Source organism: Protopterus annectens, chromosome 4.part0 (genome assembly GCF_019279795.1).
Source record: "Protopterus annectens isolate FY-2018-M chromosome 4.part0, PAN1.0, whole genome shotgun sequence".
NCBI lineage: Eukaryota > Metazoa > Chordata > Ceratodontiformes > Protopteridae > Protopterus > Protopterus annectens.
The window spans coordinates 613,420,188-613,434,968 of NC_056733.1; the positions used below are offsets into that span (position 1 = coordinate 613,420,188).

The window sequence follows — 14,781 nt, forward strand, 5'->3', positions numbered from 1 at the left end:
GGTTCATACTAGGCTATCTGCCCAAGGGCATTTATAAGCCTAGCCCATAGTTATGTGGCTTTCGCCACCCCTTTAGTTTGAATAAAAACTATGCCTATCATTTTTCTGTGCCTCTGTCAAGCAGTGACACTGAAGTAATCCCTGGGGTATATCTGCGATCTCCCATCCATTGGTCAAGATTCCTCTTGAACAAGGCCAGCGAGGTGCTCTGCCTCACATGTACCGGGATTTTGTTCCACAGCATAGGGAGTCTCTGGGTGATGAATGTGTACAAAGGGCAGGGACTTAATCAACGCGAGCTTATGACCCGCACTTACTGGGAATTCCTCGTTCGTGGGGAATAATTGCAATCTCCGGTCCCTATCACGAATGGGGTTCAGCGGATTACCCGGACCTGTCGGCCAAGGGTAGACACATGCTGATCCATTCAGTGTAGCACGCGTGCAGCCCCGGACATCTAAGGGCATCACAGACCTGTTATTGCTCAATCTCGTGTGGCTGAAAGCCACTTGTCCCTCTAAGAAGTTGGAGACGACCGCACGGGGCCGCATAACTAGTTAGCATGGCGGAGTCTCGTTCGTTATCGGAATTAACCAGACAAATCGCTCCACCAACTAAGAACGGCCATGCACCACCACCCACAGAATCGAGAAAGAGCTATCAATCTGTTGACATATAAAAACTAACCCTGATTACAATTTTCATGTTGGTATATTGAAAGTGGTTGGTAAGGATTTGGGGGGGGGGGTGATTGGAAAAATAGATTAGACAGGGCTGAAATGAGGTGGCAACTAAGGTTGAATGCCACATTCACCCCAGGTATTAATGATAACATCTCCATTAAACCTGAATTAAAACTTAGAGCAACTAGGTTATAATATTAGTTTCTCTTAAAAGTGTTCCTTCTTGTTCTACACCATTAGTTTTGGCATAAGTGTCTTATGTTTTGTTTACTTGTCTATTTTCTAAGTTAATAGTTTATTTTTTAGAGGGAATAAAGATTATAGTATCATTTTGACTATTAATTGGAGGGGGTTAATTATGGGGAGTGTTCTTATATAAGGATGTATTATTGAATTTTTACACAGTTCTGAAGTCTTGATGACGAAAGCACTTGACTGTGGTCTTACTTGAAGTTTTATCTACTGTTTTTGCTACATTGCTGTGCCTGTTCTGACCTGTGAAATTAAAACATTGCTGCTACACCTGTGGGTCTAGTTTGTGCTACAGCAGGAGTGATAATTTTGTTCTGTACCTTACATACAGTCACATTTTTGAGAAGTCACTCAAAGTAACCTAGATACTGACAAACTAAATACAGCACACAAATGTCCAAATGACCGTGGCCTGCCAATAAATATTTGAAAGATTTAATAAGACAGAGAAGCACTTTTGTTCTGTATCAACAGAACTTCATCGGACAAAAAGCTTTTTAAATAAACTGCTTATAAATTTTGAAAAACATCATGTGAAACTAGCTTCATCAAGTAATACAGTTAAAAAAAACTTCCTTAAAGTAACACAACCCCAGTAAAATACCACTTCAAAACAAAGAAACCATACAAAAAGATGCAAAAAAAGTTTTAACTTATTTTAAAAAGTTATGAACAAATATAAACTAAAAACTTCAGCTAATAAAATAATACATCAGTTTCATCTCTTCAAAGCTTTCAATTTAAGCAACGGGAAATAGAAACATGATCATTTAGACTGAAGTATTATTTTAAGAGCTGAAGTTTTTAATTTATAATATTTGTTCATAATGTTTTTAAGCAAGATAAAATATTTTTTGTATCTTTTTGTATTTTTCTTTGCTTGGAAGTGGTATTTAAGTGGGGTTGTGTTACTTCAAGGATTTTTTTTAACTGTATCACATGACAAAGCTAGTATCGCATGCTGTTTTTAAGCAGTTTATTTAAAATGCCTTTTGTCTGATAAAGTTCTGTTGCTATAGAACAAAAGTGCTTATCTGTCTTATTAAATTTTTCAGACATTTATTGGCGGGCCATGGTCATTTGGACATTTGTGCGCTGTATTTTTGAGAATTTATTTATTTGACATTTGTTAACCGGGATAGTCCATCTGAGCAAAAGACCTTTTTCAGTAGAGGCCCGGGGAGAAAAGCTCCACAATACAAGCAAGCAAGAAAATTTACAAAATTGAAGATGAATACAGTGAAAAATTTACAATAAAACTGTTAAGCAAATGTAGATAAAGCTCCACAGTACAATATAGTAAGAGGCATTATAACATTGAAGAAAAAAACATAGCAAAGAAATGTACAATAAAACATTTGAATGAATTTAAATAACACAGTGGATTATCTTCAGAGGTTAATTGTACAATACAGAGCAGTTAAGTGAGTTATGGCATTAGGAAAGGGAGGAAGAGAGAGGACAGTAAAAAAAGGGGCTAATCCGTGTGCTATTAAGGTACCTTTTGAGAGTTTTCTTGAATTTGTGTAGGAATTACTATATGTTTTATCTGTAACAAAAAGTGACTCATTGTGGTTGCACATTTTCTGGAACAAAATTTTATTTGTTTATTATTTATCAAGTTTGCTAACCAGGGTAGTGGACTTTTCTGTTGTAGACCCATTTCAGCCAAAGCCTGGGAATAGCCAGAGAAGGTAAAGAAAAAAGGTACATTTATAACATAGGGTGAAAAAACAGTAAAGCTGTAGGTTAGAATTCAAAGATCACTAGTGCGTACAGCAGCACTAACTAGCGGTCATGCAAAGGGTCTGGGTAATGTATGTATTTTCAGCTGTGCTACCCTTCAACACGAATAGGGTGGCAGCACAGAAGATTAAGGCTCTGAACTGTTAATGAGCTGTTTCCTTTAACCAAAGGGTGCAGGGTTTGATTCATTCCACCTCCATTTACATACTATCTGACTATTGTGCAAGACACTTAACCATACAGTGCTCCCAGGTCTCCCCTGAAAGGGAACAGTTGTGTCTAGTGATGTTACCTGGTCAACAATGTGTTTAGAAAAAATACTCCTAAATATCAGCAGTGCACAACTATGCAGCACTGATCTCTGAAACCCAGTCATAGTGTTTAGATTTCAGACACATAGCACAACAGCAGTTTGAAGCAACAGTAAGTGAAGCATAAAAGTGTGTGTAATATATACTTGCAGTAAAGATAAGGGATTATTAGACTCGTACTAAGTTGCATTTTGAACTGGAGCAGTAGGAAAGTTAGTATATTGAGAACAGGTTACGTGCATAGCAGGTGATAGGGCTTAGGAATGGGTTCTCAATTAGGAGGAGTTATGAAATTAGTAAAAATCATGAAGCACCCTGATTGGCTGATAGCAGCTGTCAGTTTGAAAATAGCCTGTGTTGATGCCATAGAGGGTTAATGGCCTGACTATAAACCAGGCACCCCCAAGCTTGAATTGTAACTTAGGCGCTTGATGGCACAAGCAGCTAGGAGGCATGTGCCCATCATGGGAGGGGTAGGTACACATGCTTACAGGGCTGTGGCTGTGTCTCAAGTGAAGATGTGAACAATACTCCAGCATAGCCCTTTGCTCATCTTTCTTTGAGGGTGGTACATGCATGTGTTGGTGAGGGTGTGTGTCTATAGGGTAAAATGTCTCCTTAGCAGCAGTATGACACTGTCCCAGGAAGCCAAAAATGCTGTAAAAAATTGCAGTATGGACTGTGTTCTCCTTTCTCTGGGCCAGTAATCATAGAGCCTCAAACCTCACCACTGACACCGGTGAGGGACGTTCACTTGGAACAAAAATAAATGCATGCAGTATTTTCATATGCAGTTGTCTGCACCAAGCACAATTTCCCTTAAGAGCAGACAGGGAGCACATTCAGTCCTGGGGCTAGGTTTCCTTCTCTCACTCCAGGCCCCAAATAAGACTCTCCACTGACACAGCTGTAGAGTTGAGTCCTCAGCCAAGTGTTTCAAGCTAAGTCCTCCACCACCCTCTCTGTGAAATCAGTGCTCTGTGTCCCTGCTGAAAGTAGATGACACACACACACACACACACACACACACACACACACACACACACACACACACACACACACACACCCTCTTTGAAATTTGATTTTCACAGACACGCACACACACACACACACACACACACACACACACACACACACACACCTGTGAAAGGCTGACACAGATTTACCATATATGCCCCAGTGCCCAAATTATAAGGTAGATATTGCCACAAGAACACTCCAAAGCCAGCTACTCTAAGGCTCTTACCAGGGTACCCAATTGTGCTGGGTAAAAGTAATACTAATACAAATGGCTGTAGTTGACCAATACAGCAAGGCTTTCAAGAGCAGCCACCACAATGTCACCAAATAAATATAAGTACTCTCAACAGTTAAATATTATCTAAAAAAATATGAACATACTAAATATCTATTTACAATAAACACCAGAGTTTGTCACATGAAATGTTAAAAATTAATACCAATGGAAAGGTTCACACAGTTACAGAAAACAATACTTAACTAATCTCACTATATTTTCCAGACTGATCTAAAGAACTACTGTCCTCTAGTTCACTTAACTAGAGCAAGAAAAGATGAAGTGGGTGAGTGGTCTTCCTTCTTGTCAGGTTTTACAAACAGACTGCACTGAGGCTTCTGTCTTATCTAGTATTAACACATCATTTCACTGCTGCATTACAGAATGACATCACAGACATCTGGTCATCTGACTTCTGGTTCTCACACTACCCCCTTTACTAGAAACTGAACCAGAATCTAGCATATATGTGCCATAATACACATACACAGAGCTTTATTAAGATATGTTATAGCATCTGGAAGCCATAAAACTATTTCAAAAACTTTAACCCTTCCAGGGTAGCAATTAGTTCACCCCTAAGGACAATACAGTAGGATTTCTAGCCCTGGTTTTCACATACATTTTATCTCTGGCTGCAGTCAGAAGTGTAAGATACATTTTTTTATGGCCTAAACCAGGTAATTTAATTTCAGAGTATGTTTCAAAGTTAGCTGGACTGAGATTGTTCTCTTCCAGTATCCTCTGTTACAGTATATTCATATCAGCAGTTAAAATACAGTCTCACATACAGGTGTATTTCTTTTCTGTTCAGCAAGACCCACTGTTGGTACAGTTTTAACACAAGCAGCTTTACAAATACATTTTCAACACAAGCACCTGTACAAATCAGTTTGATATACAAATGACCTATAATTCCTTATAAAACTCCAGTTAGCTATGCTGGCATGTGTTGTGCATCCACTGCCCTACTTCTCCTGACATAGCTGGCAATACCTTACATCATTAGATTGACATACAGAGCACAGTGGATCACCTGAATTAAAATGTTGTATAGGCTCCACTAAAATGTCTCATTTCACAGCTCTAATTAAGTGCTCCTGATGGATGGTGGAGGTGCTATATAGATAGGCAATGCTAATATTTTTTTTATATATGCTTTTTGCCCTTGCACTAGATGATGACCGGCAAGCCTCCTCCATATGTACTTGAGCTTGCTTATTCCCCCATACAGGGTATCCTCAGCATTGGGTGAGAACCAAGTAGAGGAAGCCGTCATCCAGGCAGCCATTGGGGTAGGTTGCGCCTTTACTGCCATCCTATCAATGAAGGTGTGTAGTATAGGACCTAACCCCTCTCCTGGGAGGAAGACATGTTACTAGCACCCCAGTGGGGGTGGGGGTCAGTGTGCCTTCCCCATGCATCAGTGTTAAAGGCCATCACATACAAGTTTTGGTGGCCAAAACATCCTTGTCTCAGTGCCCCTTCTCTGAGGCGATCGGACATGAATGGCACCAGTCTGCCTCATTCTTTATCCAGAATAGGTGCCCCCTTTTTCCCAACAGCTTCAACTGGCACCTCAGCTGCTGATCAGATCTGGTTGTAATCTGGACTTTATCTTCTTGCGTCAGTGGAACTGGGACATGGGGCAGTCCATTATTGTTAAATGCCCTCAGCTGTCTTAAGCTGTCAGCTACCCATGTTGGGCAATTACTTTTGTATAATACCACACACTGTGTGGTATTGTAGTGGATAATCAGTTATTGCAACTGATAGCAAAGCTGCAGAATCTGGTTGGATTTGCAGTGTAATAAAATATAACTTTAACCACAAAAAGACTGAAAACACTAATACTTAAACATACTCCAGCTGCTCGAATCAATGAAGGCAGTCCACAATGTATATAACCACCAATAATTATTTATTTATAGGATCATACATATGCAGTTAGGTTGTTGGTTAAGTCCAGTAGTAATAGATATTTATAGTATAGGTATCTAGGCAGTGGAGTGGATGTTTCATGAATTGCACAAAAGTGTATACTCCTTTAAGAAATTATGTGTCAAACAATTGTTCAATTGTATTAATTGTGTTAATTATGTCAATCAGTACATTGTGAGTGTATATAAAAGCAGTGCACACATTTTTATGTTGATTCTGAAGAGGTCTCTGGTAAGGAGACGAAAGCGCTTAATCGTATATGGTGTTTGGTCGTGTTTTGGAATAAGTCAACTATTTTTATCTCGCTTTGGGTATTTATGTGTTTATCGGAATTATTGGAACTGTTGGTGGTTATATACATTGTGGACTGCCTTCATTGATTCGAGCAGCTGGAGTATGTTTAAAATATAACTTTAAGCTTCAGAATCCACTCTGGCCATTGACCAGACCTATCTCCCAATTCAGAGTGCGGCTGTGTGGAACCTAGCAAGATGTTAAATAGTATATATGTGTAAACACAGATATAAATGGGTAACTGATAAATAGGTACAATAAAAGTGCTTATGTTGGTTTTGTAACACAAAGGGGGGATGAAGCCCTTACTATGATCCAGAACACCTAGGTTTGATTTTCGTGGTCCAAGTGCAGAGCAGCAGACCAGGGAGAGGTGAGAGTGAGTGGCATACACTTCCTTGCCCATCCTGGGTGGAGGGAGGTGTTCTGGTTTACTCTACTACTGATTTTCTATGACCCTTCTCTATCTCCTTCCATTTCTTTTGTCTCTGTTACTATACTCACTACTTCTAGTACGGTTGGTTTGGATTTTGATTTCCATTTTCTAGTAATCACTTTTTTGGCAGCCACCAAAATTAAACTCAACAAGGTCTTACTATGTCTAGGCAGTTCTGAGTCTGTATTACAACTCAAAAAATAATTTCCTTAGTTACACCAATTTGCTCACCCAGTATTTCTGACAGAGTAGTCTGTGGAGAATTTGTAAAGTCTGCCAACTCATTACACACTCAAAAATATGTTCCCAATTATCTCCTATTGTTTGTTTGTGAATTGCTTGTCTGGTCTCTCTTCCCAATCCTTTCTAACTTTCTCTTATTGATTCCTCTACTTATCTTGCAGTATTTTATATGTCCTACTAATTAACCATTTTCTAACATCAGCTTCTGTTCTAGATTCTTCTAAAAAAAACTCTACCAGTGCTGGCCTTTCACTTAGGATCCCCCTATTCCTTTCTCTTTGCCTATACTCTAATATCAATTCTTGATAGGGAAAACAGTCTGTAGCCTGCAGTCTAAATGAATTCTTGGCCCCTTCCCATTCTATTACCTTTCCCTCTCAATTATTTGCTCCCAATTCCTTGATTCCATTGCCAGTTTTTTCCAGTAAATCCCAGCCCCCTCTTGCCTATTCTCTGCACCCCTAATTGCAGTCATCCCTATCAACAAAATCTCTGTTATCTATTCTCATGTTAGAATAGTTTCTGCTACTTTATGTATATAATATTCTGTATGGTTATTGTTATTCTCCTTAAGGATCTGCACCCAAAATCCCAGTCTCTCCTTGTTTCTTGAGCTTCCCCCATTTCATCATCAGCCCTTTCCACTTTGAATTATAGGTCTCTGCTTTTGCTATGTATAGGAGCCTTAACCGTGTAGCTCTGAAAAACCTCTTCAGATCAGCCTTTTCTATTGGAAGGATTAACTTAGCCCACTTCACTCTTGCTTTTTTTCCCTCTCAGATAAAATTCTTCAACTCTTTATTAATTGCTATCCACAACTTCTCCTCTGGTTGATAAAAACATGCCTAACCTGTGCATAAAACTAAAATAACTAAAAACATTTTCACTGCTTGTATCTTTCTATCCATATCCATAAAATAGAGCTTCCAGTTTCTCAGTTTTAGTATCTTTTATTTAGTCCCTTCCCACATATCTTTAACTGCCATAACAGAATCCGTTTGAACTTGTACTCCAAATGCTCTATTTTATCATATGCCCATAAATGTGGGTCTTACTGAACCAACTTGTGGTAGGTATGTAGTTTACAGCTATTGCTTTTAACTTCATTAATTTTGTATCCCCCATAAAACTGGAAACTGTCTCAAAATGTTCCACAAGCCTGAAATGTCATTTTCTGGATTTATCAAGTACAAAATAATAATATCTGCAAATAAAGCCAACTTTTCTTGATAACCATTCCTTGAATTTCAGAGTCCCTTCTTTTCTTTGCTAGTGTTTCTAAATGTAACACAAGTAATAAAGGGGAAAGAGGACACCCCTGCCTGGTTCCTCTATTCAAACAGAACTGATCAGAAAGGAACCCACCTTGCTTTAATTTTTGCCGCCGATCCATCGTATATCCTCCTGATTAATCTTATTTTGTCAGGGAATTCAAATGCTTCCATTGCCCTGCTCATAAAATCCCAGCTTACTCTGTTGAATGCTTTCTCTGCATCAAGACCAACCAACAACAGTGATATGTTCTTACATTCTGCTTCCCTCAGGATCATCATTCTTGTATGAATGTTATCAAATGTTTGCCTCCCCTCCACAAACCACATTGATCCATATCTATCAATTATGTCATCACCTTTGCCTTTCTTTTAGCCATTATAGACATAAAAGCTTCATTATCACTGGTTAGAATCAAAATGGACCTAAATGAAGCTGGATCTAATGGATCTTTGCCATCTTTAGGTATTACAGGCACAGCAGCTTTCTTCCAGCATATTGATGCTTCAACTCCTTTTAAAATACTAAGTGCAGAGAAAAGCACCAGTGTGGAAACACAGCAGTCACAGTTCAAAATATCCACAGATAAAATAAATCCAAGTATGGAAACACAGCAGTCACAGTTTAAAATATCCAAAGGTAAAGTAAGCAGCAAACAACAGGCAGCAGGTAAAATAAATCCAAGTTTAATGCATATATAAACGTATATGCATTAAACTTGGATTTATTTTACCTGCTGCCTGTTGTTTGCTGCCTTTTTTACCTGTGGATATTTTGAACTGTGACTGCTGTGTTTCCACAGTGGTGCTTTTCTCTGCACTTAGTTTCGATGTCTGGCTATTAGTGTGGTTTGTCTCCTGCTGGAATTGTTTTGTTTTATCCTTTTAAAATACTGTTGAACAAAGCCTTCCAGATGTTTATCACTTTCTTCCCTCCTAGCTTCCATACTTCCACAAGAATACCATTTATTTATGGAGACTTTCCTGCAGATTGGTTATATGTCACCATTTTATCTCATATTTTCCTATCCTGTTAGTAATTTAGCCTCATCTACCTCTAACCTTGGCATACTTAATTCTTTCATAAACATTCCATTTGTATTTTTCTTGATTTCCACATTTCTCTGTTTTCTACAGATTTTTATAAAATTTCTGAAATATTTCTAATATCTATAGAGAATCTCTGGTTACTTTCCATGTTGAAGGCTCCCTGAGATTGGTAACAGCCCTTTCTACTTTCTGTTGCCTGAGACATTGGGCTATGAGGCTATGGTTAAATAGTGACTCGAGAAGTCCTGATATGTCATGTTTCGTGCTATTTAGGAGGCATCCTGGGATATTAGCTTGACCCATCAGGGCGGTGTTCTTGGCCTTTGAGAGTGGAGCAGAACCTACTCTTTTAGTGATAGTTGGAGAGGTCATATTTGAAGGGTTCCAGTTTACAGACTTGACATCCTAAATGCAGGAAACATACGAGATTGAGTCCAAATGCTCAAATCTTGTAATCTTGATAAGCACACAAAATAAATCATACATATGTTTTTGCAGGGGGGGCAAGCCCTCCTGCACCCCAGATACTTGTATATTCCAACTCTCAGATCACACTACAATGGAGAAAGGACAAACTCCCTGATCCTCACTGTTTACAATCTTGCATAGTTTGGGTTCCAGCAAAAAGAAACACAGTCCAGTTTGTTTTTGCCAGTTTAAGGTTACAAGATTTGAACATGTAGGGTCAATCTTGTGCATTTAAGTTGTCAAGTTTGTAACCCCCTTAGAAGGTATTTCCTCAGGGTGGCTGGGAAGAGGGAGAGAGGGATAGAATTAGAGCTGAAATTGTCGGCCAGTTGATTTGCTATATCCTCTGACTCAGTGTAGGTGGCTCCATTTACAATTAGTTCTGCATGTTATTGTGTACTGCCTTTGAGGTTGTGAACATAGCTAAAGAAAACCTCATAATTGTCCTTGACCTGGGAGGCAATTCTTACCACATATCTGGACTGTTTAGATATATGAGAGAGTTCTTATCCTGCTGGCTATTGCACTTCCTAATTTTTGACATGACTATCTTCCTTTTGTTATACAATCTATTGATGTTGGGATTCCACTAAGGTAGCTGTTTTTTTTTTTTTTTTTTTTTTTTTTTGTTCCTTGTTCTGTGTTTATACCTTGTAGGCACATCTGTCTCTGTGTATCTGTTGTCATGATTGTACAGGGTTCTGGTGAACGATTTCAGACAGACTGCAGTGTTCTCAGGGTTTGGGGGGGATTGAAATTTTGCCAGATTATTGCTTAGTAGCAGGAAATTAGCCTTAAGATAGTCCTTTAATCTTCTGGGTTTTGCTGGGATCTCATCTTTCATTTTTATTTTTATTTCAAATGAGACAACTTTATGGACCAACCTTACCAGAATGAACATTACACTGGGAAGGGGGGGGGACGCAGTGTTCAGCCAGGTTGAAGAAGACCAGATCCAGTATTTGGTGTATGGAAAACCTAGTCCAGGATGTTTGTGTTTGTAAAGTGCAGGAATCTCTGGGCCAGCAAGTTTGGGATCATGTATGATTCCAATTTACACTGGGATTAGTAAGTCACCCATGAGTATAGTAGTTGGTTGAATGGGGAGTGTGTCCAGCAAGTTTAAGTATGTTTTATGGGGTTCCTTGGTGATAGAGGCAGAGGTGTAGTTTGCAAGGATAGTATGGTATGGCACGTTGTCTGTGGTAATTTGGTGAAGTTCAGGAGCATCATCCTGTTTGACCAGCCTTGAAATATAACACAACAACAACTATTGTAGTTTATTCATCAGAAACAAAATAATATCATCTCCAAAAAATGCTAACTTTTCTTGAACACTATACCAATTGTATCCTTGAATTTCTGAGTCCATTATTTTCGTTACCAATGGTTCTAAATATAATTCAAATAACAAAAGGGAAAGAGAACACCCCTGCCTGGTTCCTCTGCTCAGCCACAACTTATCAGAGAGGAGCCTTCACACTTTAATTTTTGCCTTTGATCCATAGATTTATAGGTTGGTACTAGGCTATCAGCCCTAGGGCCTATACAAGCCTAGCCATAACAATTCCCTGGATATTTCTTCCCACAATATTTACTTCCCTGGACCCCTGCCTGGCAGGGCGACTGATGCGATCCCCGAGGTGGATTTCCTATCTCCCATCCAGTCGTCGGGGTTCCTTTTGAAGAGGGCCAATTAGGTGCTCTGTTTGACATGTATGGGCAGTCTGTTCCAGAGTATGCGGAGTCTCTGGGTCAGGAACCTATCCCTCCAGCATGTTTTGTTCATTGTGATGACAAGGTTTAGATCCCTGGAGCGTGTGGCTGAGGGATTGGGATTTCTTTAAGTGGAGCATGTCCAACAGCTCAGGGTTTAACATGGCCTTGTATGTTAAGCAGAGTCACCTCTGAATAGACAATGTGCCACAGAGTATAGCTGGAGTTTTTTTAGGCAGTCACCATAGGGCATCTGCTTTAGGCCTGTGATTCTTTTAATGCGGTATTTCTGTGGCCTTTCCAGCTGTTGCAAATGTCTTGTGAGGTACATACCAAATGGGGCATTGTACTCTATAGCTGTAGCATTTCTAATAGAGCTGGGTCAGACATGGCTTTGTAAGTCAAGCAGAGACTACCTCTAAGTAGGTGATATGAGACAGAGAATAGTTGGAGTTTTTTGAGTCCGTCTGTGTAAGACAAGTGTTAAAGGCCTAGGATCCTCTTTGTGAGGTACTTTTGTGGCTTCTCCAGTTGTTGCAGGTGTCTAGTGAGGTACATGCCAAATGGGGCATTGTACTATATGATTGGCCTTATGAGGGAAGAGTAGAGGGAGACAATGACCTCTTTCTTCCTGGATGCAAAACCCTTAGTAATGAGATGTGCCACATAGAAGGACTTTCTGACCACAGTGGCAACGTGGTGGTCAAAAGAGAGGTTGCTGTCAACCTGTGTTCCCAGAACTCTTATAACGCCTTCTGTGCTCATTGGACTACCATCGATGTGGTAATTCATGGGAACTGGGTTTTTCTCAAAGGGGATGACTATACATTTTTTAGCATTGAGCTTAAGGCCATGATTCTGACACCAGTCGTTGGTCTTAGTGAGGCCTTTCTGTAGCATGTCAACATCACTTGGGGGGTTAGTAATAGCTCCCAACCTGCAATCATCTACAAATTTTGTCAGCCAGAGTCCCTTAGTGTTGGCCTGAACTTTAGAGAAGTAGATGCCAAACAGGAGAGGACCCAGGACCGAACCCTGTGGGACTGCACTTGTGACTGGTTGGCAGTCTGACTTGGCGTCAGCTACTTTCACACTGTGGGTTTTATCTGTGAGCCCATTTGCAACCCACCTAATGATATTGGGGTTGATGCCTAGCTTAGTGAGTTTTTCTATGATTACTGAGTGGGGAATGGTATCAAAGGCCTGGGCCATATCAGGGTAGGCTATATGAACCACCTTGCCTTCATCCACAGCTCTGGTGAATGACTCAGAGAAGTCGACCAGGTTGAGCAGGCATGATCTACCCTTCACAAAACCAAACTGTGTGGGAGCCAGAGTTTGGAGATTCCCTATATCCTTGTTTATTAGGTGCATGATGATGCTTTCCATATCTTTGCATATCAGACTCGTCAGGCTAATGGGGTGATAGTCACTCCTCCTTTGTGGAGAGGGATGACTGTAGCAGTGTGCCATTTGGTAGGGACAAAGCCTGAGGTGAGGCTGTGATTGAACAGGGCACACAGGTGAGGTGCCAGTTCACTCTGTTTGTTCATGTAGAACACAGGCAGGGTTATTGTCAGGTCCCGTAGAAGCTGTATTCTTGGCCTTGGACAGTGCTGTTTTAACCTGTGCAGCTGTAATATTGGGTGCCTGGCAAGCTACTGGTACTGTGATTGGTCCTTTGGGGGGGAGGGGTAAAGTTGGCACTGAATGTGTCTGCCAGTATATTGACAATATCTGTTGGCTCGGTATAGTAGGTACCATTGTGCAGTAGCTCAGAGCAAATTTGGGTATTGCCATGGAGATTCTTTACATAACTATAGAAGGCCTTGTGGTTGTCTTTACTATCTGCTGCAATTCTGTTTTCATTGCTAGCTTTAGAAGATTTGATGAGGGATCTCAACTTTTTGTTGAGGCTGATAAGGGAGTTTTTCTAGTTTTGGGACTTCACCTTAATCCACATCAGTTTCCTCCTTCTGTTGTAGAGTTTGTTTATGGCAGGGGACCACCAGGTTGGCTTCCTTTTTTTCGGAGGAGAGAGTCTTGGTTCTATTAGGTTTGGCGAGATCCATGCATTTGTGTGTGTGTTTGTACAGTGCAGTGGTGTAGGATTCGGTGGTCATGTAACTATTCTACATTTGCATGGGTGCCATGAAGTTAGCCACCTTTTAGGAGCCCAAAGTTAGCTTTGGAGAAGTTTTTTATGGTGGTTACCTTTGTGGGGAGGGAGGGGGGGTTGTGGATTTCCAAGATGATTAGTTTATGGTCAGATCTAACCAGGGAGGAGTTGACTATTGCTGTAGAGCAAGGGTCGCCCATGTTAGTAATGACCAGGTCAAGGATGTTGCTACCTCTAGTGAGGGTAAGAACGACCTGGTCCAGGGCATTAGAATTAATAAATTCCAGGAAACATTGGGCAAGTGCATTGGTACATGATTAGCTTTCTCAGATAATGGAGGGGTAGTTGAAGTCGCCCAGTATGAGAGTGTTAGGTTGGACCCTAATATTCTCCAGGGTGCTTAGGAATGTGGAGTGTGAGTCTTGGGATATGGTTGGGGACATATAGCAGGCTACGACCTGAATTGCTGTCTTACCCAATGTTGGCTGCACCTGAAGTATCTCTGATGCATTATGTTGGGGTACAAGTCTGGAGGTGTGCCATCCTTTACAAATATGAAAACTTCACTGCCTTTGGAGCTACAGTCCTTTCTGGGGCCGAAAGTTGTGGAATGAGTTATAGCATGGCAGTGCAGGGGGTGCTTTCTGCTGCCTTGAACCAAGTCTCAGCACAAATGTCGATGTTATCCAGTTTAAGCTTTGCTTTGAGCGAGTGCATTTTGAAAGTTAGACTTCTAGCATTGAGCAGCATGAACCTCAGATTGCATTTGTTTGTAGCTGTCACGGTGGTAATTTGGTCTTTGGATCACAGCCTAAGAAGGCACTATAGGGGTGGCAAGAGCCTTGACCAGTATCCGGAAGCCCAGGGGGTGACAGATGCAGGCCATCTCTGGGAAAGCATCAAGGTCTGTCAGTCATGTCACTCCAGGCAGAGAGATACTGGATCCCCATAGAA

General features: G+C 40.5%; 1 protein-coding gene across 1 annotated transcript in view; it reads left to right on the forward strand.

The window, feature by feature from the left end:
- The window catches only part of EIF2B1 (eukaryotic translation initiation factor 2B subunit alpha), a 222,402-nt gene that overhangs the window by 119,933 nt on the left and 87,688 nt on the right, over positions 1-14,781 (forward strand). The window lies entirely within an intron of this gene.